Raw genomic sequence first — 22,660 nt, forward strand, 5'->3', positions numbered from 1 at the left:
AAAGTCTGGTCCTAAGTGTGTTAAGTGTCCTCTTTGTATTAATTGTGCTATTTGTCTTCCTGTGATGTTTGCGTTGCTGTGTCCTAGTGTGGGGTGCTTAGCGTTCATGTCTCCCATTATGTATATAGGTAGTGTTTTTCTCGTCAGTCTTAGTATGTCATCTATAGGGAAGATGAGTTTGGTGTGGTTATGAAGGTCTGGGAGGTAAGTATAAGGTTGCTATTATAATGGGTCTTTGGTTTGTGTCAATCTTGATTGCTAGTATTTCGTCCTGAAAGTCGTCTAGTATTTTGTGTTTGATGTTATGTTTAATGGCTATTGCTATGCCTGCTTGTGTTTGGTTAAAGTCGTTTCTTCGGTGTACTGTGTAATTGTATATTTTGAGTCTGTCGGGTGTACCTATCGAGTTTAAAAGTATGATGTCTGGTGTTGTTATGTTGTACATGTTACAAAGTTCGTTTCTTCTGTCGAATGTCCACTGTATTATGTTGTGTTGGATGATGTGTATTTGTTCCATAGTGTTGAGGTAGAAGTGTGTTGTAATTGTTTATTCGGCGTTGTGTGTCCAGTGGCGTTCGTGTTCTGTGTTCTTGTGGAGGTCAAAGTGTCCTTGTTTGAGTTTGTTGAATTTTGTTTCGTTTACTCTGACAATGTTGTAGTGTGTTAGGTTTATTTTGTCTGTGGCCATTTGTTCAATTATGTTCTTTTCTTGTTGTGCTGTGTGTATTATTTTAATTCTGTGGATGTTGATGAGTGATTTAAGGGTGTCGTGTGTGGGGTCTGATGGTATCTGTTCTGTTTCTGATGTTACAAGTTGAAGTTCCAGCCTCCAGTGTTTTTTTTTTTTTTTTTTTTAAGGTTTGGTGCTTGTTTCTGTGGGGGGTTAGTGTCATCGGTGTTTGGTGCAGGTCTCTTCAGTGATTGTTCTGTTGTCTCCATAGGTTCTGTTGTGTGTGTGTTGGTAGGTATTATGATGAGTTTGGTGTGGTTATGAAGGGCTTTAGCTAATAGTTGTGTGTTAATGGCTTGGGGAGGGATGATGACTGTGGGTAGGCCATTGGCTTGGTATACTGCGTTAAGTGTGTTTTGGAATGATCCTGGTTCCTGTGTATCCATGAGGGTGGCTAGTGTAATGGCTGTGTTTATTGTTAGGTGGTGAAGTGATGTGGTCGTGTTTGTTGGTGTAGGGAGGAGTGCAGGTTTTGATGTAGTGACAGAGGCATATGTTTGTGAATTGGTTTGTGTCTGTTGTTGTTTTTGTTTGTTGATTTCCCTTTCTTTTTCTTTTCTCTTGGGGCAGCGGTGTGCAACTGCTAGATGGTCCCCTTGGCATAGAAGACATTTTGTCAGTACACACGTACATTTGTCCCGTCGGTGTTCAGTGGATGCGCAGTTAGAGCAGGCCATGTATGGGAATGGGTGTGGGCAGTGTTGCGTACGTGATCAAGTGAGTAACAGTTGGTACATTGGGGATGTATGTGTATGTTTCCTGTTTGAGTGTATGTGTGGGGAATGATCGAGAGAACATATTTAGTCCCTTGAGGAGGCAGTCTTTCACCATTTGTGTGGATTCGAATTTAATCTTGAGAACTGTTCTGGTGCGTGGAAGAGTGATGACTTGTGTGACGTGTGTGTTGGGGTTCAGTCTTTCTATTTCGTGTTTGATTTCTTCTGTTGAGTGTTCTGTAACGTAAGGGTCTATGTGGGTAATGACTAGTGTTCTGTTGGCGTTGAGTTCAGGAGGGTCTTGTATGTCGTATCCGTTGTTAGAGAAGACTGTGTTGGTTTCCTTTTGGCATAGTTTTTCAGTTGTTGTGTTGTCTGTGAGTAAGATGTATGCGTTTTGTTGTGGTATTAGTTTGTGTATGTATATGTTTTGTTTGGCCAGAGTGTCCCAGAGTTCCTTAGTTCTTTGTCGGTTATCTTTGGGACGTAAGTCCCGGATTCTAACTCGACCCATTGCGCCTAGTGCAAAGGGTTAGCGTTTTTTTTTTTTTTTTTTTTTTTTTTTTTTTTTTTTTTTTTTTGTTTGGTGTTATTTGTGTTAAGTGTGATGGGAAGGGGGGAAAAAGGAGGGGGTATGATGTAGGGCGGTTGTTGGGCGGGTAGCGGGGGACAGGAAACGTTAGTTATCGGTTAGTTAAAAAATCTCGGGCGATTACACTGACAAGGCCGCGAGCATATACAGGGGAGTGTTTCTCGGCGCGGGAGTCGTGGGGAACGGCTACTATCGCTGGTGATAACTGGCCAAGCACGCACGCGTCTATGCCGGTAGAGCCGGAGAGGCACGAGACCGGGAGGGAGGTTCCCCCTCTACTGTAGAACAACCAAGTTTTAAAGACCGCAGGGGCTATGGTTGTCTACAGCAGAGTTAAGGGGACATGTATCATCCGGCAGAGCGAGTTCTCAGAGAACCGAGAATGTCTCGGGTACCGGGAATTTCTTCTTCGTACGAAAACTGGGCAATATGCGTGAGCGTCGATACTTATTGTTCAGCGGTTGCTCGGTAAGTGTCAGTCAGCCGTGACGCATGTGTGTGTGTGTGTAATTTGGGAGTTTTAGGCTTGATTCACACTATCGGTCCGGTCGCGGTCCGCTCTCGGTCCGGTCCAATATTGTCTCATTAATTTCAGTGGAAGCATTCACACTGGCGCTCTCGCTCCGGTCACGGTTCCGTCAAAAGATAATATTACTGGAGCGAGAGCGGACCGTGAGCGGACCGTGAGAGCCAGTGTGAACTCAGTTGCCACGGTCCTGCTCCTCCTGCTCCTCCTGCTCCACTCCAGTCGAGATTCAGCCTTCATATAAGCAAGTAGTGTTACCTGTCCTACCAAACCATGGATAATCCAAAGAAAACACTACAACGGGATCATGAGAAAGTTAGAAAAATGATAAAAATACGTTTTCTTTTTAATTATCACTGATACAATGACAATGCGTACAGCTAGGATATACATAAGCACCAACTGAATAAAATATAACCTACAAAACTTACTTTAATTTTGTGGATTCAGATGAAATGCCAATAGAATTAGTCAAAAGATAAACCAGAGCTGTATGACCTAACTTCGCTGCACTACAGTGATAACGTGGCGAAAAGAAGAAGCTGTGTTGAAATAAGCAGGTAGCTGGGTTGTGAAGGTAAGAAATTCCATACAATAGCCTAATGTCCACTGTGGAAATGCATTTCCTATCCTCACTAAACAATTTTCCTATACAATAATGTTTGCATACTTACATATTGCCAAGGTACTGAGAGAAAAAAAATACACATTATTAACCGAAGAAAGAAATTCCATATGTATAATAACAGCCTATTATCCACTGCGGAAATGCATCTCCTTAGCTCACTCAACAAATATTCCTACACAAGTTTGTTTGTCTACTTATATTTTATCATTTTGCCAAGGCATTGAACCAGCTGGGGAGCTGAAATAATCTTTCATTGTTTCTCTCACGCCAAAAGCCTCCTTTGTAGCATTTCCCCCTCTTCCTCTCATTGGACGTACTGTGTTTGATGGAGGCATGACAACAGTATCTGGTAATGCAACAGCATTTGGGTGTATCAGATTGTGATGTATGCATGTTGTTGTAATGATTGCATTAGCGTTAGAAGGCATAGCTTTAAGTTTCCTTAAATATATTCTGAAGGTTTGCACTAGAATACCAAATGTGCACTCAACTATCCTCCTGGCTCAATATAATCTATAATTAAAAATCCTCTTCTCTACCTTATGTTCAGTCTGTGAACCTGGGTAGGGCCTCATCAAATTTCTCTTCAGCGGGAAAGCCTCATCTCCCACTATAACGTATGGTGCAAGCACATCAGTGCCAGGAAGTGCAGCATCTTCTGGTACATTTCAGGTCATCCTCAATTTTGGATAGTATTTTCTCAAATGTTCCTTTGTTCATTCTGAAATAGCTGTGGAATTTACTCTCATCACCAATAAGACGAGGATGCAGAGTATGAAATTCTCCTTCAGTCTTCCTATCTTATAACTAGGATGAACCCACAATCTCTTTCTTTTTCTATTTTGTTTTCCTTCTTCATCAAGTGCAATAGCGATTATTGCCAACTCGGCGTCAGAAAAGTCACACATCCTTCGTAACTGATGGTAAGACTTCTACTGGTGTCGAGGGAGGGGCAATGACGGGAGCGAGAGCGGACCGTACGTGTGAATACCTCAGAACCGAGAGCGGAGCGCGACCGGACCGATAGTGTGAATCAACCTTAGGCTCCCACGGGCTTTGGTTGTGAGCCCGTTTGGTGGGTGATTGGACTTATGAGTGTGTGTGGACCCAACCACACACACTCATACATTCACAAGATGTGCATACGTATATGAAATACGTATGCACATCTCGGTGAATGCACCCTTCCCAACGTGAACTGTATACGATGTTTAGTAATGAGTAGCAGTGTTGTAATAAATTTTAAGAAAAAAAGGGGGAGGGGGTGATTCAATGTATGAGTGGTCGTGGTTTGGCCACGACCACCCATACATTAACCGGATGTGCATGCCTATGTGAAATACGCATGCACATCTCGGTGAATTCACCCTTCCTGACATAAAAGGAGTACAAGTGCAATAACATGAAATAATTAAAGGGGGTGGGCTGACACTCCACCAGCCGACGCAGTTCGTAATCGCTTAGGTGGCGGCATAGGCGACGCACAAGACCCTCAGATGTTGTCGGAGGCCCTCTCCTCAGAAAAGCAGTTGCGGGGCAATGCTGGAGGTAGTGCTTGAGGGTAGCTTCTGGGTGGCATCTTCTGTCTTCAGGTGTCGAATCTCTCTTGATTTCCCAGAAACAACGGTCCTCCAGCCGCAGACGGAAGAGCAGAGTTTCCACTTTTCTAGGTGTGGAGCGAGGAAGTACAAGGGGCTCATAGTATGTGACTGCCCTGTACCACCTCGCCCTCTCTGACACCTCTGCCTCCAGTCTGTGCTGAAGGAAACGTTGTACCTGGTTAAGAGCCCTGGTGCGCAGGCGCAACTGATTTCTGCTGAGAGGGACGACAACATCGACTTCGGGTCTTTGGCGCGCCGCTTCAGCTGCGACGTCGGCTAGCTCGTTACCTGGGACACCTACGTGGCTTGGCACCCAGTTGAGCGTAACACTCCTGCCTTGCTGATGCAGCTTCAGCAGAAGTGCTAGGATGGAGGTCAGTAGGCGTACATTGTCGCTGGGCTGTGTCGATTCTAAGCTGCCTAGCAGAGACTGTGAATCCGTGTGGATTACGACAGGACCAGCTCGAGATATTAGAGCATGCTCTAACGCTCCTTGGACCGCTATGGCCTCAGCTTGGAGAGTGGACGCATGATCAGATACTCTCCTGCCGAAGGTCAAATCATCCGTCACGAAGGCAGCCCCCGCACTACGGGGCCTGTTGGGGTCTACGGAGCCATCCGTAGAATAGACCGCCATTCCAGGTTCCGACAGTGCGCGGTTGCCTTGTAGGGCCTGCGCTCGTACTCTTTCCTGGTCACATAACTTCTTACTGGGAAGCTTTGCGACAACGAAGGTTGCAGGTATCGACAGCCATGGTGGTGGGGGCTTGAACTCTGGGTGTGGAGGGTCCCTACCCTTCTCAAGGAGAGCGCTGGTGAGCCTGAAGGATTCCAGCAGTCCAGCCGCCTGTTATAGCCAGGTATCAGAGTGGATATGAGTACCCACCCGTCCCAGAGCTATCACAAGGCTCTGGCTTAGCTCAGTTATCCTGACCGTGACGCATCCCGACCTAGGCTTTTATATGACCCATTGTTGGCAAGCATAGTCAGCAAGGACGTCCTAGCGCAAGGCAACTGACCAGTCAGGAACTCGGAAAACTCGCCGGAGAGCGGTCGGCATACGACTCGACCTAGGCCTATGTACCGCTAGCTATAGTTGACAAGCATAGTTAGCAAAGACGTCCACACCAAAACTAAACGGACCAATCAGGAACCCGGAAAGTTCGCCTGATTCAGCATCAGCCTCCTTTATAAGGAGGGGGACCAAGCCGAGACGAGCAGTTCAGTTCACTCCAGGACAGGACATCTTCAAACAGCTCTCCGCTCCAAGCAGTACTCCTCTTCAAGCAGCTCTCCACTCCAAGCAGCAGTTCTCTCCAGCAAACATTGGGGCCAGTCCTCTTCAACAAGCTGCCTCGGGACCAGTCCTCTCCAGCAAGCTGCCTCGGGACCAGTTCACTCCAGCAAGCCGCTTCGGGACCAGTTCGCTCCAGCAAGTCGCCTCATTTCCTCCTGTGGCTCTTCCCCCACAGCCACGACGCTTGATGAGGCGTTCACTCTGGACCTTCTCCAAACGAGACCTCGTCCGAACCCTCCAAGCCTATTAATCATTAAACCTTAGTGTTAAGTGTTACTGTGAGTTTCATTTCCCTGGCTTGTCCGAACCATATCACTACAGATCTTAATATTTGTACCATGAACTGTTCTCTTAACCTGGTATACTTTTGTCATTATAAAATTAAGGTATCTTATATTCTCTATGGTGCAGCAGTCGTGTTAAATAAGCACGTGCTGTCTGAATTTGGGCATCTACTTCAATGGGGTCTTGATTCTCGTTCTACCGATATAGTTTAATTCCCCTGAGGTCACATTTTGTGAGGGCTTCCGGAGTTATTGGTGAAATCGTCAAATGTAATTCACTTTTCATAGGGCATCATAGGGGAGGATGTGCTTATAGGAAGCTGAGGGTTGCTTAGGAAGGGGATACTGTGAGATGCAATGCCACTCACCCTCTACGTGCTAGTTCCGGTTACAGAGGGTGATTGGACCCAGGGCTACCTAGAACAGACCACCCGCTCGTGCAGGATTGGTTTTGGTGGGAGGGAAAGAAACCTATATAGGAAATGAAATTATTGTCGTGTATAAAAGGGGTGTAGAGTCAGGAATTATTATTATTCGTTTATTTGCATTTTTCTAGAATATTCTATAAACGAGATTGCTAGGCATTATGGGTAAAATTTATATCCCGAAATCCCTGGACAGTGGAAGAAGGGGGTGGTTGAGGGGCATGAGAATTCTCATACACTGGGAAATTGGTGAAGGGGGATAGCTGCAGTTGGGAGCCAAAGTCCAGGAAATTTGGGACGCCGGCCGGGACCACGCACGTTCCCTTCAAGCCGAGCGTGTAATTTCGAAGGACCAGAGAAATGTTTCTCAAAGAGAGGAGGAGTACTAGTGACAGCTCGTAAATCAGTCCTAGGCCAATTAAACAGAACTGACCACATTGATTTTATTATGATTAAGATGTCTCCACAATCAGAAACATGCAATAGATATTCAACAAGTTTTGTCTTCAATAAACGTATACTATAACATGAATGTATTTCACAATGATTCACTTATCAACTAACTGGGCAAGATACAACATACTTATATGGTTGGAGACATCCTACTTGGCTAGCCCTGCGCGCTTTAAGACCTAGCTAAAATAATATGATACCCCGTTACGGGTTCCTTTGTTCTCTCTTGTAATGGTGCACTAATTGGGAGCGTCTTCAAATGAGTGAATGCCCTTGGGCGAACAGGATGTTCTCGATGTGTGTCTATTTGTTCGTCTGTGTCGGGGCAGCGGGGACCCAAGCCCGTCCCTCATCAATGGCACCGAACTCGTGTGGGGGAGGGGACTCGAGGTCAAGGGTTTAATTTCCCCAATTTCGTCTATCTCTTCGGGCTTAGATCACGCTCTAGAAGTCAGTTTTCCTGAGCACGTAAGTTCAACGTATTGAGTCACTGGAATGGGGTTGGCAATGACCCCCGACTGAACACGTAGATTCTGAATTCGGGGTACGTCACGAAGCGCATTTTCTTGTTTCTGTAAGTTTCCGGGACACGCTAAACACGAGTCAGTGCAACGCGATTGGCGATGGCCAACGACGGGAATATTTTATTCATGTTCGTGGTGGTTTGTTCACTGGCGAGGTTGCGAGGTCCTCAGAGGACGTGTTCTGTGGGAGCGTTGTGTGCCTACTGGCGCGACGTGATGCTAGTGACACTAAGGATGGGCATAGTACGCTGTTTTTTGGCGGGCATTTTTCCAATCGTTAAATTGCGAGAGGAATGCGTCGCAACGTCTGGGCAAAAGTTGAGGTAGTAACTAGTTACGAGAAAGGGATACATGGTCCTAACTAGTCTAATTAAAACTAGCCTAGACGAAAAGTGGCAAGCGCGCAGGTGTGGGGTATGTATCGCAGTGGACCCTCCAACCAAAACAATGAGAATAAGATAAAATGGTAATACATAGGTGTGGTGTGAATGTAGTGAATGTGGCGCGGACGGAGACGGGCGGTTGGCACCCCCGGTGTGTGTGTGGGAGGGGCGGGGTCAAAGGGCGCGCGTTGGTAAACCCAGAGGGGGGAATGCCTGCGCGTCGGCGTGGGTCGGCAGTACCCAGCAAGGACTGCGGGTGTGTGGAGGTGTGAATGTGAGTGTAAGGGAGGGAGACCCACCAAGGAAGGGAGGGGTTAATATTAGAAGTTAGGAAGTAGGGAAATTAGCTTAGGGAGTGTGCTGTGTGCGTTCCAAGGAGGATTAATTAAGGACTGACTCAGAAGCAACCACAGGAACGGGATTCTCAACCAAAAAGCAAATAAATACCACAATAGGTAAAAAAAAACATCAATTATAATCACAATATACAAGTGTACAAAAATATATGGTGAATTAGTTCAAACTAATTGTGAAGTCGAGACATTTCAATTTTAACATTATGGCACCTGTGATGACTTCGATCATAGGCCTACGAAGACATCTTGGAAGGCGAGGTGGGGGGAGATTCCTGACTAAAATAGAAGTTACTTAGACTCAATAAGGCACTGCAACCAATTAGCACTAAACTCTCACAACAGTTGTTGGGGAAACGGGGAAACAAAAGTACCAAGAAGTAGTTACTGGAGGCTGACTTCCAGCGCTTCCATAGAGCGAAGGAAAAGTAAAAGCCGAAGGGGCTGAAAAGAGACGAAAAAAAAATAAAAATAAATGGTAAGCACTACGCAGTGTGTCACAACTTTGGCGTTGTGACACTTTTACTCCACTCCACCGTAACGTCATTAGAACGTATTCGTATGTAAACATAGACTAGGAACCTTAGATTCAGGAGAAAGAGAAAATTCCCAACCTCCAGTTCAGGATTCCATTAGGGGAATAATTTAGTGGATTTATGATACATAAGTATTACATCAAGAAACGAGGTAAAGGCACCTTGATGTGTTAATCGGGGTTTTACCCAGAGATACGAACGCTCAGGGGCATCGAGGGTTATAAGTGCCCAACCAGAACCCTCCTCCCTAACAGGTTAGTGTTTTTTTTTTTCACAAAATACTTGAATATTGAGATTAATGAACATATCTGGATATACATTTTCATACAATATTATGAGTTAAGTAAAAAGAGTGTTCAACTAGAATCCTCCTCCCTAACAAGGAAAATGGGGTGAGAGAGTGTAAACTATTACATAAACAACACGAACAAACATGGGGTTATAACGCATGTGATCGAAACAATCTCTTATAATGAATGATGTGAAATTTGTGAAGTGGGAGATTGTGGTTGAGAGTGCTCTCTCCCAAAGATAAAGTAAAATATTTTAGTAATGAGGTTAGGTTAGAGGTAGGTGAAGTCATTGAACAGGTGGCCAGAGGGTTAGTTCGTAATTCACATGTCTTCTACTACGTCATTATAATAGGCGTTCAATTATGTAACCCCTAACACCCTACCTCTCTAATACCTCATCGTTTCAAAGACAATCATCTAGGACTGATTTTAGTTCATTTCTAATAGTTTAACTCAACTATGTCTATTGTAATAGTGAACATACTACATATGTTATTCTGTTCTTATTACAATTTAATAATTATCTGAATGATTTTTTTTTTTAGATTTTCTTTAATTACCCAACCTGGAGTATACAAACATAACATCGAAATGCCTTAAGGAGGGGCGGGGATGGAATGAAATATTGTTTGATCAAGAACATCATTTATTCAAATTATATGTATTTTGGGAGAACCTGGGATGGTGGCAGCGATTACTAATAATCCGACTTTACGTAGGATTTCCCAATAACCATTATAGTGTCATCCTCATAAAGGATGTTCTTGACCAAACACTGTTTTATAAAGGTGTACTATACATCTCGCCCATCCATTCATTAAATAAATAGTAGATGCCACGGTGGCACTACAGGGGGCTATTGCCACTGAGCACTTTACTGTTACTGTGGAGAATATTATAACTTTCGATAGATATCCCATCCCTTTTTATACGTAATGCTGACGGTGTAAGTTTAATATAGGTGACCGCCCCACCGAATTAATTTCGGTATGCTCCCGTGAACTTATATACAACGTTCCGCAACAGAAAAACTACATACCTGTGATCGGCAGGGACTCATCGAACCCTGAAAACTACAATGACATAACAAAGTATCATGTATCTTTGTGAATATGTAATCATTTCAACCATTCAGGTTTGTTTGGATATTCCATTTAAATGTCATGTAATAACTTAACGTGGCCTTGGGGCCACTTGGTGATTTTCTTCGCCTTTGTTCTGATGGTAGTGATGTGTGCGTCGACTCCGGGCGTGTCATGGAGGATAGAATGGATATGGGGAGAAGGATGAAGATATGCCTTGACGGGAGACTGGCTCTCTCATAGAACGCATCCCCTCACTTTGCTTTAACACACGCTTAGTCGCATTTGTACGTCACACTATTAAGTTTATGTGAGGTCTGGGATTGGGGGTAAATTTCATGACACTCCCCAATCACGTTCTGGTTAGTATCAACTCTTCACATGCTGTCAAGAAGTCTGTAATGGATAATCCACTATCTTGGGAAAAGGTTGGGATTTCTGTGAGGGGGGTAATGGTTTGATAGTTGTTAATTATTGTTGGTTGAGGTTGTGGGTAAGGATAATATTGTGGGTTTGGAGGAAGGTTAGGTGGTGGTTGGTACTGTGGCTGAATGGGAGGGGGGGTATTGTGTGTTGGGATATGGGGGTTGAACTGATTATGACTTATAGGAGGTGTAGTTTGCATATTTGGCTGGATGGGAGGAATGGGTGGTTGTAGTTGTGAGGGGTGAAAGGGGTCTATTTGAGAGGGTTGGTTCTGTGGCTGAATGTGAGGGGAGGTATTGTGTGTTGGGATATGGGGTTTGAACTGATTATGGCTTATAGGAGGTGTAGTTTGCATATTTGGCTGGATGGGAGGAATGGGTGGTTGTAGTTGTGAGGGGTGAAAGGGGTCTATTTGAGAGGGTTGGTTAAAAAAAGGGTAAGATATCATTCTCATAAAGAGGGATTGTTGGGGGTACCTGCCTTAGGGGCGTCGTGGTCGGAGGTACGTGAGCGGTTATGGTCTAAGGGCTTTGTGGTAATGTCAACCTGTGGATTTAATTGATGAGGATCTGGTTCGTCTTTGTCTAGTTTTGAGTTACGTGATGGGTTTTCCTCTTGAGATTTAGAGAGGATGGTTTCTACCGCTTTTTTAAATTTGCTTCTCGTTCCTGTTGCCATGTTAGTGGTTAACTAAAGATGCATGTATTACTTAATAGTTAGGTGAGATTGGTGGTCTAGTTTAAAATAGTTAAATTAGAAATATTTGGTATACAGTAACTAAGGGGTAATATGTTATGCTTAGATAAGGGAGGGGGTATAGGGTGTCAACGGTTATACAGTATAACGGGATTACATATGTAAAATCATAAATATATATATATATATATATATATATATATATATATAATAAAATGTGGAAATAATATGATATAGTAAGGAGTTAAATATTGTGATATTATACTTATAATAGAATTAACTATGGTCGTCATATATATATATTTTTTTAATTGTATTGGTTATATATATATAAATGGGCTTACAGCAGTAAAATAGGTTACATTGATAAAAGTGTATAAGTTCTATCTAAATATAAACGGGTAATACGTAGTGAAAGCAATTAAAGGTTATTGTATATATAAATGTATATAGTTTAAACAAGAATTACTTAACTGGAAGAATGCATATGAATGTGATATTATGTAATAGTTAAATCTAGTAAAAGTTATTGCATATACAAATATATGTTGTTTTAAAAATAGGCAAAATATGTTAAATGTTTAAATATATAATTATAAGAGCTACTGGTTAAATTATGAGAAAGGTATGACAACCAAAAGAAAAAGGTGTACATAAAGTATATAAATACAGAGAAACCAAATATGTATAAATTTAATAAATGTGGAATTAATATATATATATATAGAGAGAGAGAGATGGAATAGAGTAAGGTTTACGTGCGTTGGGCACGTGGGTATCTGAAGGTATAATGGTTACCTTGATACCGTGAGCTGAATCGAGTGGTATGCCAATGTCCGGCAGGGGGGTGATCTTGTTTACGTAGCAGTTGTAGCAGCCGAAAGGTGGCGATCGGTAAGGTAGGTTGGGTGGTTGGAGTGTATAAGCGGGAATGCTGGCTGGGGGGATGAGGTGTGGCCGGGGGTGGCTGGGTGGCTGGCCGGCTGGCTGGCTGGGTGGGTACCGGGGTACCGGGGCCCGAAAACCAACCAACCAACCCACCCCGCTCCCCGGCCGAAGCCAACTCGATTCAGCTCATCTGGTGGCAGCGTGTACCCGCAACCCATCTTCTCCGAAGAGACTACGGTGTCCTATAAAGAAGTGACCAGTACCTTCAAAACCGTCCATTTTCTCCACCTACATTCAAGTACGAACACCACCCGCACGGAACGAACCGCTCTCCACGAACAAGAACTTAGTTCACACTACACAATCCAGGGCAATCGTCACAACCGATTCCACACTACTAAAATCAACAATCTCAAGGTAACATAAATTTCTTCCACTTAATTCCAATATATTCCATAATAATAACCATACATTACCCATTCAAACCATCCCTGATACTCGCTTTGTCTCCCTTTCCATAACATGCGAGCATAATTCATCCGCCCCAGAGGATTCACACCACTTACGCACAGACCCGCGTAACAGCCACCTCATCCCACCGCTGCCACCAGATGTAACGGGATGGGTGTAACGGTATCGTTACATGATCTCCACCGAGGGTTACTTGCACACACAAGATGTAACGGGGTCGTTACATCATCTCCAGAAAGGGGTTACTTGGTACACACCTTTTAAATTTTGTTCTTTATTCGTCACACTCTTTGAAACTTAGATACACAGTTCTACACAATCTTAACACTAGGGCACGTCACAAGAACCGACGCTCCTCCGGGTCCTGCCAGAGAGTTTTCCTCTCCGGAAGTGCCGAATGATTGTCTTTAATCGTGATCTTAACAATAATCTCTTGTTAGTCTGTTGTCCCACATGGGTGGGGCAACTGCATTAATTACGTATTGATGTCTACTACCATACATGTTAATCATATATCCAGGGGAGGACCGTCAGTATACGTAATATCGTATGTCAGTACTGGGTGGCTACTAGATTGATCGCGTGTGTTCGTGTGTGTGTGTGTAGTCGTTTGGTGCTTGGCAGTGCCGGTCACACGAGCACGAAGTGTTGAGTCGGCAAGTTTGAGAGGATGCGCTTAGCTCAGCGAGCTTTTGGCGCCTGGCCGTCGGGATAGTGTGGTGCAGGCGGTTGAGTGGGGGGTGAGTGGAGGTGAGTGGGTTATATGACTTATTGATATACTCACATGTATATGAGACGTATACACTTATAGAGGTTCGACTTGGCGCCGAACGCCCGGTGACCTTTGACCTCTCATTGCCAAAAGTCTATGGAAGGTAGAACTTCACCTTAACTGAAGTGAAAATGTTGCACCATACGTATAACAGATAATCCCCATAGATGGGAATTAGAGATGGGTAATACACCAGAACCAATACTCAAGACGGAGAAGTCACCAAGTGGTAAATAGAAAACATAATAATGAAAATTATATATCGGTAACTCGACATTCCTTGAAAGGGTAATCAGTCATGCCTGGTCTTATTGTAGTGGCGGTACTCCATCCTCCAACACCGACCACGTCCGAGACAGCCGTCTCCCATGCAGATCGAGCCGGGACTGATAACGTCACCAACGTGAGCGGAAGCACACGTACTCATCAGGGCTCGCAGTTGGCCCATAGCCAAAAGGAAGGCGGCCAATCAGAGAACTAGTCAGAAACCGGGACCTGAACAGCCTCTCCACCAACAACAACAATAACCCGACTAGCTCCAAGACCTTCCCTCTCCTAGCATCGGATCGAGGATCAACCATTTCTCTCTCCTAACACCGGATCGAGGACTTCCACCTCTAGACCTCAGGCTTGCCACATTCTCGCCTGATTCGGTGAATAAAGGGGAGGACAAAGACCACTGCGTTGATTTCCTTCCTTAGTTGCCCTTCATACCAGAACACATGAGGTTAGTTACCACTTCATGGTATATGAGTATCGTTCTAGGAGAAGGAAGAATTGATACAAACTCTATATTTCTTTGGGACTTATTATTTGATAGTTAAGTTAATAAAGGTTTATTGTATAAAATATGTACATATATATTACAAAGGATTACAAAGGCGGAGCATGCCGATAGGAGACCTTTTGATCCATATCTAGGTCGGATGCGAAAAGAAAATCATATTAATAATAAAATAATAAGTAAAAACTATAATAATGTAAATAACAAATAAAATACATGAATGAATGCATAGTTATAGTTAAATAATAAACAAACAGGTAAATAGTAATTAATAATAAATTGACATATAACTAATAATAAATGAAAATCAGACAGACAAATGATAATAAAACAAAAACAAATAATATAAGATAAATTATAATCATTACAGCATCTTACTTAGGTATTTATCTAAATGATTCTTAAAGCTTCGAACTGAACTACATTGCACTACCTGTGCAGGAAGTTTATTCCATTCATTTACTACACGGTTGGCAAAGTTGTTTCTACCTACTTCCAAATTGAATCTATTTCCGGACAGTTTGAGACCATTGTTTCTTGTCTGATTCTCATTCAATGTGAAAATATTGTCACTTTTGATGTTGTCAATTCCCTTTAAAATCTTAAAGACCTGTATCAAGTCACCTCTGAGTCTACGCTTTTTTAGGGAAAACAGATTCATGTGTTTTAGTCTATTTTCGTATGATTTATTTTTGATATTTGGAATCAGTTTTGTGGCTCGCCGTTGTACTTTTTCCAGTCTGTCAATGTCTTTAATGAGATTCGGTGACCATACAGAAACAGCATATTCCAAATGTGGACGAACTAACGATTTATATAGCTTGTTAATGAGTGATGGACTTTTGAAATCAAAAGATCGCGCAATCAGTCCCAGAATCTTATTTGCTTTCTCAGAGGCTGAAATACACTGCTTGGATGATTTGAGGTCGTTACTGATAATTACGCCGAGATCTTTTTCACTATCCACTTTTGTACGAATTTCCAAATAACTTGTAATCGTACTTACTGTTATTTTTACCTATGTGCATTACCTTGCATTTACTTGTGTTAAATTTCATTAGCCACTTTTCAGACCATTGCTGTAATTGATCTAAATCTTATACATTAACATACATTAACATACAATGCGGGCAACAGCCCGCCAGTGGAGGAGTTGTCGTGCCATAGTGGGTAGAAGGTGAGGGCGTGGGGAGGTCAGCGAGGAGGGGGCGCCGCCATGAGCACCCCAAGCATCACATCTATGGGGGTGTGGCGGACAAGGAGGGCAGCTCTCGTTGCCTGACTGCTGAGAAAGCTGCCTTCTGCAGGGTGGGCGGGGGTCTGCGGCGCTGGTCGGAGGGCCTCCGTGGCCGGGCAGGACAGTAGGTAGTGCTGCAGCGGGTTGCGGCTGTGCCTTCCGCAGTGATCGCACTGTTGCCCCTGGAGGCCGTCGTACAGCTCCTCCCTGGTGCAGTAGCCCAGCCTAACTCTCTGCAACAGTACGCCGTCCGCCCTGGGCTGTTGATGGAAGGCGCTCAACGTCTGATAGTCGGTGGTGGTGGCGTACCAAGTAGCTTGTCTTTTTGTTCCTTATAACTGCCGGCGAGTCTGGTGGGCACGGTGGGCTGCGGCACGCCTGGCTCGCGCCTCCACGTACGACAGACTAGGTGGCACGTGCCTGATCACGTGGGGGGCGCCAGCGGCTCTTCTTGCAGCAACGTCGGCGGACTCATTGCCTCGCACGCCCACGTGGTTGGGCATCCAATGCAGCCTTATCCTTGCTATTTTATTTCCCGCCCGCCATAACATAAGTAATACCCGATGAATACATTAATGCTTTGTACAGAGTATGCAAATAATGTTATATATAAATACATTCTACGAAACAATGGTCATCCTTGAATGTGATACAATATTTACAATATACAGTATTGATTATAATTGACATATAACAGTGATTTGACCAAGATTACAAATTTAATTATATTGCAAAGCTATACTCCCTCACATAAATGGAAAACATAAAGTTATATAATTTGTTATGCGTCTTTCGTATACTTAAGCATTCTAGAATATAGATTTCACACAGCTTGATATGCTTAATTGTTGTATTAGAATCCTAATCCTGATTCTACAGCTATCAATTCACCAATTTAACTGAGGCCGTAACCATTGATGTCTATATCAATTTGTAATAATAGCTTATTTACTCTAAAAATTGCCTCTGTCGGGATTTATCCCCGACAGTTACTATTACTGAAGAGTTGTTTCCAGGCCGCGTGTGGTGACGTGCCGCTGGTCAAAACCAGACTGGCCGTCACACAACTCGAGCAAAGCCTTTATACTCGCTGTAGTTGGCGAACATAGTTCGCAAAGACGTCCAGGCCAGCCAGCCGGCAGCCAATCAGAAACTCTGGAAAGCTCCACGGGTTCCCTCCAGCCTCCTTTAATAGGACGGCGCCTAGCCGAGACGATCAGCGCTCCTAGAGGTCGGACGTCTCTCCACTCCAGCTCACTCAACAAGCGCCCAGCAATCTTCGCCGGCCGGTGGTGGCGAGGAGATATATCTCCTTTGCTGCTGCCGGTCTGGCACAGGCCGACCTCTTCGTTGACGTCGGCAGGCGGGTTTACACCAAAGACAAATACACACATTTCCCAACTCACGTAATTCCCTGTTTTCAGAGTAGTGCTTGGAAGAAAAGAGACACACGCACACTTGCTCGCTGGCTTAGCAGAGGCCCAACCCAACTCTTATTCAGAACCCTTATCTGATCGCCGGCTGGTCGACAGAGAGGAATTGGGGAGCCTCTCTATCCGACCGGCCCGCACCCACGCGCTGGCCTCTTCGCTGACGCTGGCGAGCGGGTTTACACTTCTGACATTTACACACAATTCCCAGTCACGTAATTCTCTGCTTTCAGAGTTGTGCTTGGAAGGAGAAAGATAATACAACACCCGCCCGCCTGCCCCCCCTCGCACCGCCACTGGATCGACTCTACCGACTCTCAAACCCAACCTGGGGAAAAGCAGGAAAAGCTCATGCCTAACCTGGGGCTAAACAGGAACGCGCTCTCTACACGCGGGAAGTGAACTCTACTCACTTCCCGTAAGATACATACACACACCTCTCACGAACATAGCCACGACCCACGCACAAACATCTACACTTACTTTTTCTTCGACTAAAATTCGCTTCCTTTCTAACTTTCTCTTATACTACATCTTCTCATTTCAGTTTACCTCCCACTAAAGATTTTTCCGTTTTTCCACCTTTACTACTACACTTCCTACAATTTTCTGAACTTTTGGTAATTCTAATCCCGGCCGTCGGCGCCGCCGTCCAAGTTCCCTGTCCATTTCTCCCGAGCCACGACCACCAACAACCCCTGATCGCTCGCTTAATCGCCCGGTGGCAATAGCCCTCTTATACACTACTATCTTTTCATTTTCTTACAGGCATTCTTCCCCTCCCACAAAAAAAAAAAAAAAAAAAAAAAAAAAACGATCCCACGCAAGCGGGTGGTCTTACCTTGCAAGTCGCAAGTTCTCTCCCGGACACAACTCCAAGCAGCAGTTCTCCCCAAGCAGCAGTTCTCTCCAGCAAACCGCCTCGGGCCCACTCCGTCCTGAGGTACAGGTAAATTTTGGAATTAATTGATAGGTGACCCTAGCTGCCATGTAACATTCACTATAACAACATGTTGATATTGTTGATGGCCTGCTACCATCTATCCCGTGGTAACTGACATTTACTCTTACCCGGCGATGGCCCCCCCCCCCCCCCTTTATTGTTCTACACTTGCTGTTACAGCTGTAGAATAATGGTGCTACAGTGATCTGGTACTCACTCATACTGTTTTGGTACCTTTTAGTTTTAGTAATATTTTGTTGTTCCTGATACATAATGCAATGTTCCTTATTGTGATGCTCAAGTTTTGGTCTCAATATCCTACGTGTTACGAACATTTTAGTAGTATTAGCAAATATATAATATTGTTTATGTGTCATACATGTACTAATTGGTATTACTCATGACTGTCTCTGGTGTGTTTTGGTACCTTTTAGCAATATTCTGTTGTTCCTTTTAAGGACAGACGTCCCCCAAATCAGGCTCGCCCAAAATGGCTTGACAAAGAAACTGAAAAAAGTATTGCTAAAAAGAGACAAGCTTACAAGAAATATAAGTGCTAAGTTATGTATTAATACAGAGATTTAAAAAAGACAATAAGAAAAAGAAAACGACAATACGAAATGAATATCGCTGTTAAATCCAAAGAGAACCCCAAAGAATCCTATAGTTACATTAGAGATAAAAAGGTTGTTAGGAATCACATTGGTCCACTGTTAACTGCTGAAGGTCAACATGAATATTCAAATGAAGGAATGTGTGATATTTTAAACAATTATTTTAGCTCAGTATTCATAAACGAAACACCTCAAAGTGAACTCCAAACTGAAACCTGTGAAAAGTCTAGGGTAAACTTACTACGGTAAATATAACAAAAGAAAAAATTAAAAGGTGTATAGATAAACTCAAAGTTAATAAAACACCAGGGTCTGACGGTTGGCATCCAAGAATCTTAAAGGAAATGAAAAATGTGATTGTTGTTCCATTAGAAATTATTTTCAAGAAATCCATCATATCCGGAGATGTCTCAAGAGAATGGAAGCTAGCTAACGTTACTCCCATATTCAAAAAAGGTAACAAAAAGAATCCAGATAACTACAGGCCTATAAGTTTGATTTCAATCGAAGGAAAAAGTATGGAAACTATCATCAGAGATGCTATCGAACATCATTTAGAAAGTAACTGTTTGATAAATGATAGCCAGCATGGTTTCAGACGGAAACGTTCTTGCGTGACTAACTTACTCTAATTCTACAACACAGTTGTCTCGAATTATGACAAAAGAAACAATATAGATTTGATATATCTAGACTTTGCAAAAGCTTTTGATACCGTCCCCCACGAAAGACTACTTACTAAATTAGCTTCACACGGAATAAGTGGTAGCCTATTAAGTTTGACTAGTAATTGGTTGAATGATCGAAAACAGAGAGTTGTTTTAAATAGAAAAACTCCGTTTTTCCACCTTATAGATGACGTAAAGAGGCGTCTTGCCTGTTGAAACGTTAATTGCGCTATTAATGCAAGCGCTGACATGAGGAAGCCAATCCTCCCAAGATTCATGAAGGCTACTTGCAACGTACCTGAGAATATCCAAAATCTTCCTATTCGTCCGCTCTATTAAACCATTAGACGCAGGATGGTAAGCAGTCACAAAGGTTTGCGTGATGCCGTAACGTTCACAGATGGTCGCTAATATATCATTCCTAAATGCAGTCCCACTGTCACTACGGAGCACTGAAGGAATAGTGTATGGACAAAAAACATGTGAAACTAAGGCATGGGTAACTACTGCAGCAGACTTGCTACGTAAGGGAGCCAATATAACAAATGACTAAAGTGGTCCATACACAGAACCTTGAGTACTACGAGTCAATTGTAAAAGGTCTATAGCCATAGTCTGAAAAGAACGGGAAACAGTAGGGTACTCTAGGATAGGGGCAGTGTGTGTAGAACCTTTGTTCTGGGCACAAGAGCTACACTGGGCTACATGAGTGCTAATGCCCAGTTGCATTTTAGGCCATTAATATTTCTTGTGAGCCATAACCAGAGTTTTGTCACGACCTGGGTGACCAGCCTGAGGGGCATCATGAGCAAGGGACAAAACAACAGGGACTAGAGACTCAGGGATCATTAACTGCGCCACACCCTACTGAAACGCTTCCACATTATGAATGAGAACACTGTCCTGTAGAGAAAATTGGGACAGGGATACAGATAAATCTGGTAAGGTGGTATCATCGCCAGATTCCAAAGCATAAATGACAACAGACCAAACAGGGTCCTCACACTAAGTTTTGTCCAGAAGTTGTCAATCACTGTAACTGCTGCTGCAAGTATATTACCTGAAAGTGCACCAGCAACATTGTTTGCACGTCCTGAAATATGTTTAAGGGTCGGGTTAATTTTTTCATTTATAAGGAACCATCTGGCTAGGCGGCCTGAAAGGTTTTTGCCCTTGAAAATTTGTGTGACAGCATTGTGGTCCGTGTAAACTGTAACAGGATATCCAAAACTTATATCTCGAAAATGCTTTAAAACCCACACCACTGCCAGTGCCTCTAAATGTGTAACAGAGTAACGAGACTCAAGCTTGTTAAGAATGCGACTAGCAAATGCAATAACTTGGGGTCGACATCCATCTACTTGCTGCATAAGTACAACTCCAATACCTGTGCCAGAAACATCTGTACAAATAGTAAAGGGAAGACTATAATCTGGGAATGCCAACACAGGCATTTCAGTAAGCGCAAGCTTCAAGGAATCAAAACTTTCCTGGTGAACATTACGCCACTGGAAGGACGTATCCTTCTTGAAGAGACATGTAAGAGGAGATGCAACTGAAGCAAACTTCTTAATGAATGCACAATAGTATCCTGCCAGCCCAAGGAAGGAAGTACACATTCAACTGAACTAGGTGTAGGGAAGTCCCTAACTGATTTGACTTTATAATCTGTGGTATGAATACCATGTTTGTCTACAACATGACCTAGGAATTGGATGTTAGATAAAAAAAAAAAAAAAGGCAAAATGAGTTTTAATTTAGCTTCAGCAAAACGTTGCAAGACTAGGGGCAACTTATGGAAATGGCTTTCCACATCCTTGGAGAATAAAATTAAATCATCCTGGTAAACAAAGTCTATTCCCCACTAGACCATGAAAAATGGAGTTAACCAAGCGCTGGAAAGTCAAGGGAGCATTCCGCAACCCCATGGGGCAACAGGCGCGGATATAAGGGGGGGGCCCAGGGGGCCCGGGCCCCCCCCTTTTGGCTTTGGCCCTTTGGCCCGATTTCATTTCAGTTCACTATTTCATTTTTATAATCCATGTTTAATCCATGTTATAATCCATTTTTATTATCATTGTATCATTTATGAAAGTTCTGGAAAGTTCTGGAAGGTTCGATAACATCTTGATTTCCGCTGACTGTTTTTCCGCTAATTTCCGCCTATATAAGTGACCGCTGCGTTCGACTCTCTTTCTGTTGGTATCTGCCGCATTGAATGGTTGTTTTGCTGTTTGGTTAAATATATGAAAGGTTTATCGCTGGAACTCACTACATTGGTGCCCCGTGTGAGGATTTTATTGTACGATTTTGTTACGGTCGTTTTTGTAGTTGTTTTTTGATTTGTCTAATTTCGTCTCATTGAGTTTTGTGGTTTTTCTGGTCTCTCGTGGCTGTTCGATTTTTGATTTGGATAATTCCAAAATGGAAGAATCCCGTGAGTGGAGAAACAATAATGCTAATGCTCGTTAAACAACTGAAAATTCTGCCGTCGGGCCCCCCCCAAACTTTGTTCCTAGATCCGCGCCTGTGGGGCAACGAAGCCATTCATAATGTCCAGTGGGAGTCGAGAAGGCCGTGATCTTACGAGACTTCTCCATGGGAATCTGCCAAAAGCCCGCCTTCAACTCTATGGTGGTGAACACCGTATGACCAGTTCTAATGGACTGAAGAATATCACTTAATACAGGCAAATAGTGACCTCATTAACTCATCTATAATCAATAACAGGACGAAAGAATCCGTCTTTCTTAGGCACCAGAAGGAGCGGCGAGTTTCACGCTGAATGACACTCTTGTACAACGCCTTCACATAACAAATCGTCAACCAAGGACTGTGCTATAAGCTGAAGAGCGTGAGATAACCTGTTAGAGGGAACGTAAATAGGACGAACACTTGGCTGAAGATCAATGCTATGAACCACATGATCTGAAATATTTATTGGATCAATCACCATGAAAAGCCAAAACTTGACGGTGGTTCACTAACAGTTCAATGAGTCGGGGCGTCTCACCAGGAAAATCAGTCTTACCTACATACGTTGCAAACTTGGAGGCCAAGTGAGCTGTGTCGCTTGCTTCTGGAGACTGTAGCACAGAAGCTGCTATGGTTGGAGACGAATCTTGGAAAGCATCAACGTCGACTACTTCAAAGGAGCCTAAGTGACTACCAAGAGAGTGGGCGATAGGAACACCCGTGACGTTGGTTACCATAGCCGTGGTAACATGATCCTCACGAATAGTGGAACGAGTACCTTCCACTGTTAGACGACGAACACGAACAGAGTCAGGCTGAAATAAAACGTCAGA

The sequence above is a fragment of the Oratosquilla oratoria genome, chromosome 5 (genome assembly GCF_046742065.1).
Source record: "Oratosquilla oratoria isolate Oo_2021 chromosome 5, ASM4674206v1, whole genome shotgun sequence".
Lineage (NCBI taxonomy): Eukaryota > Metazoa > Arthropoda > Malacostraca > Stomatopoda > Squillidae > Oratosquilla > Oratosquilla oratoria.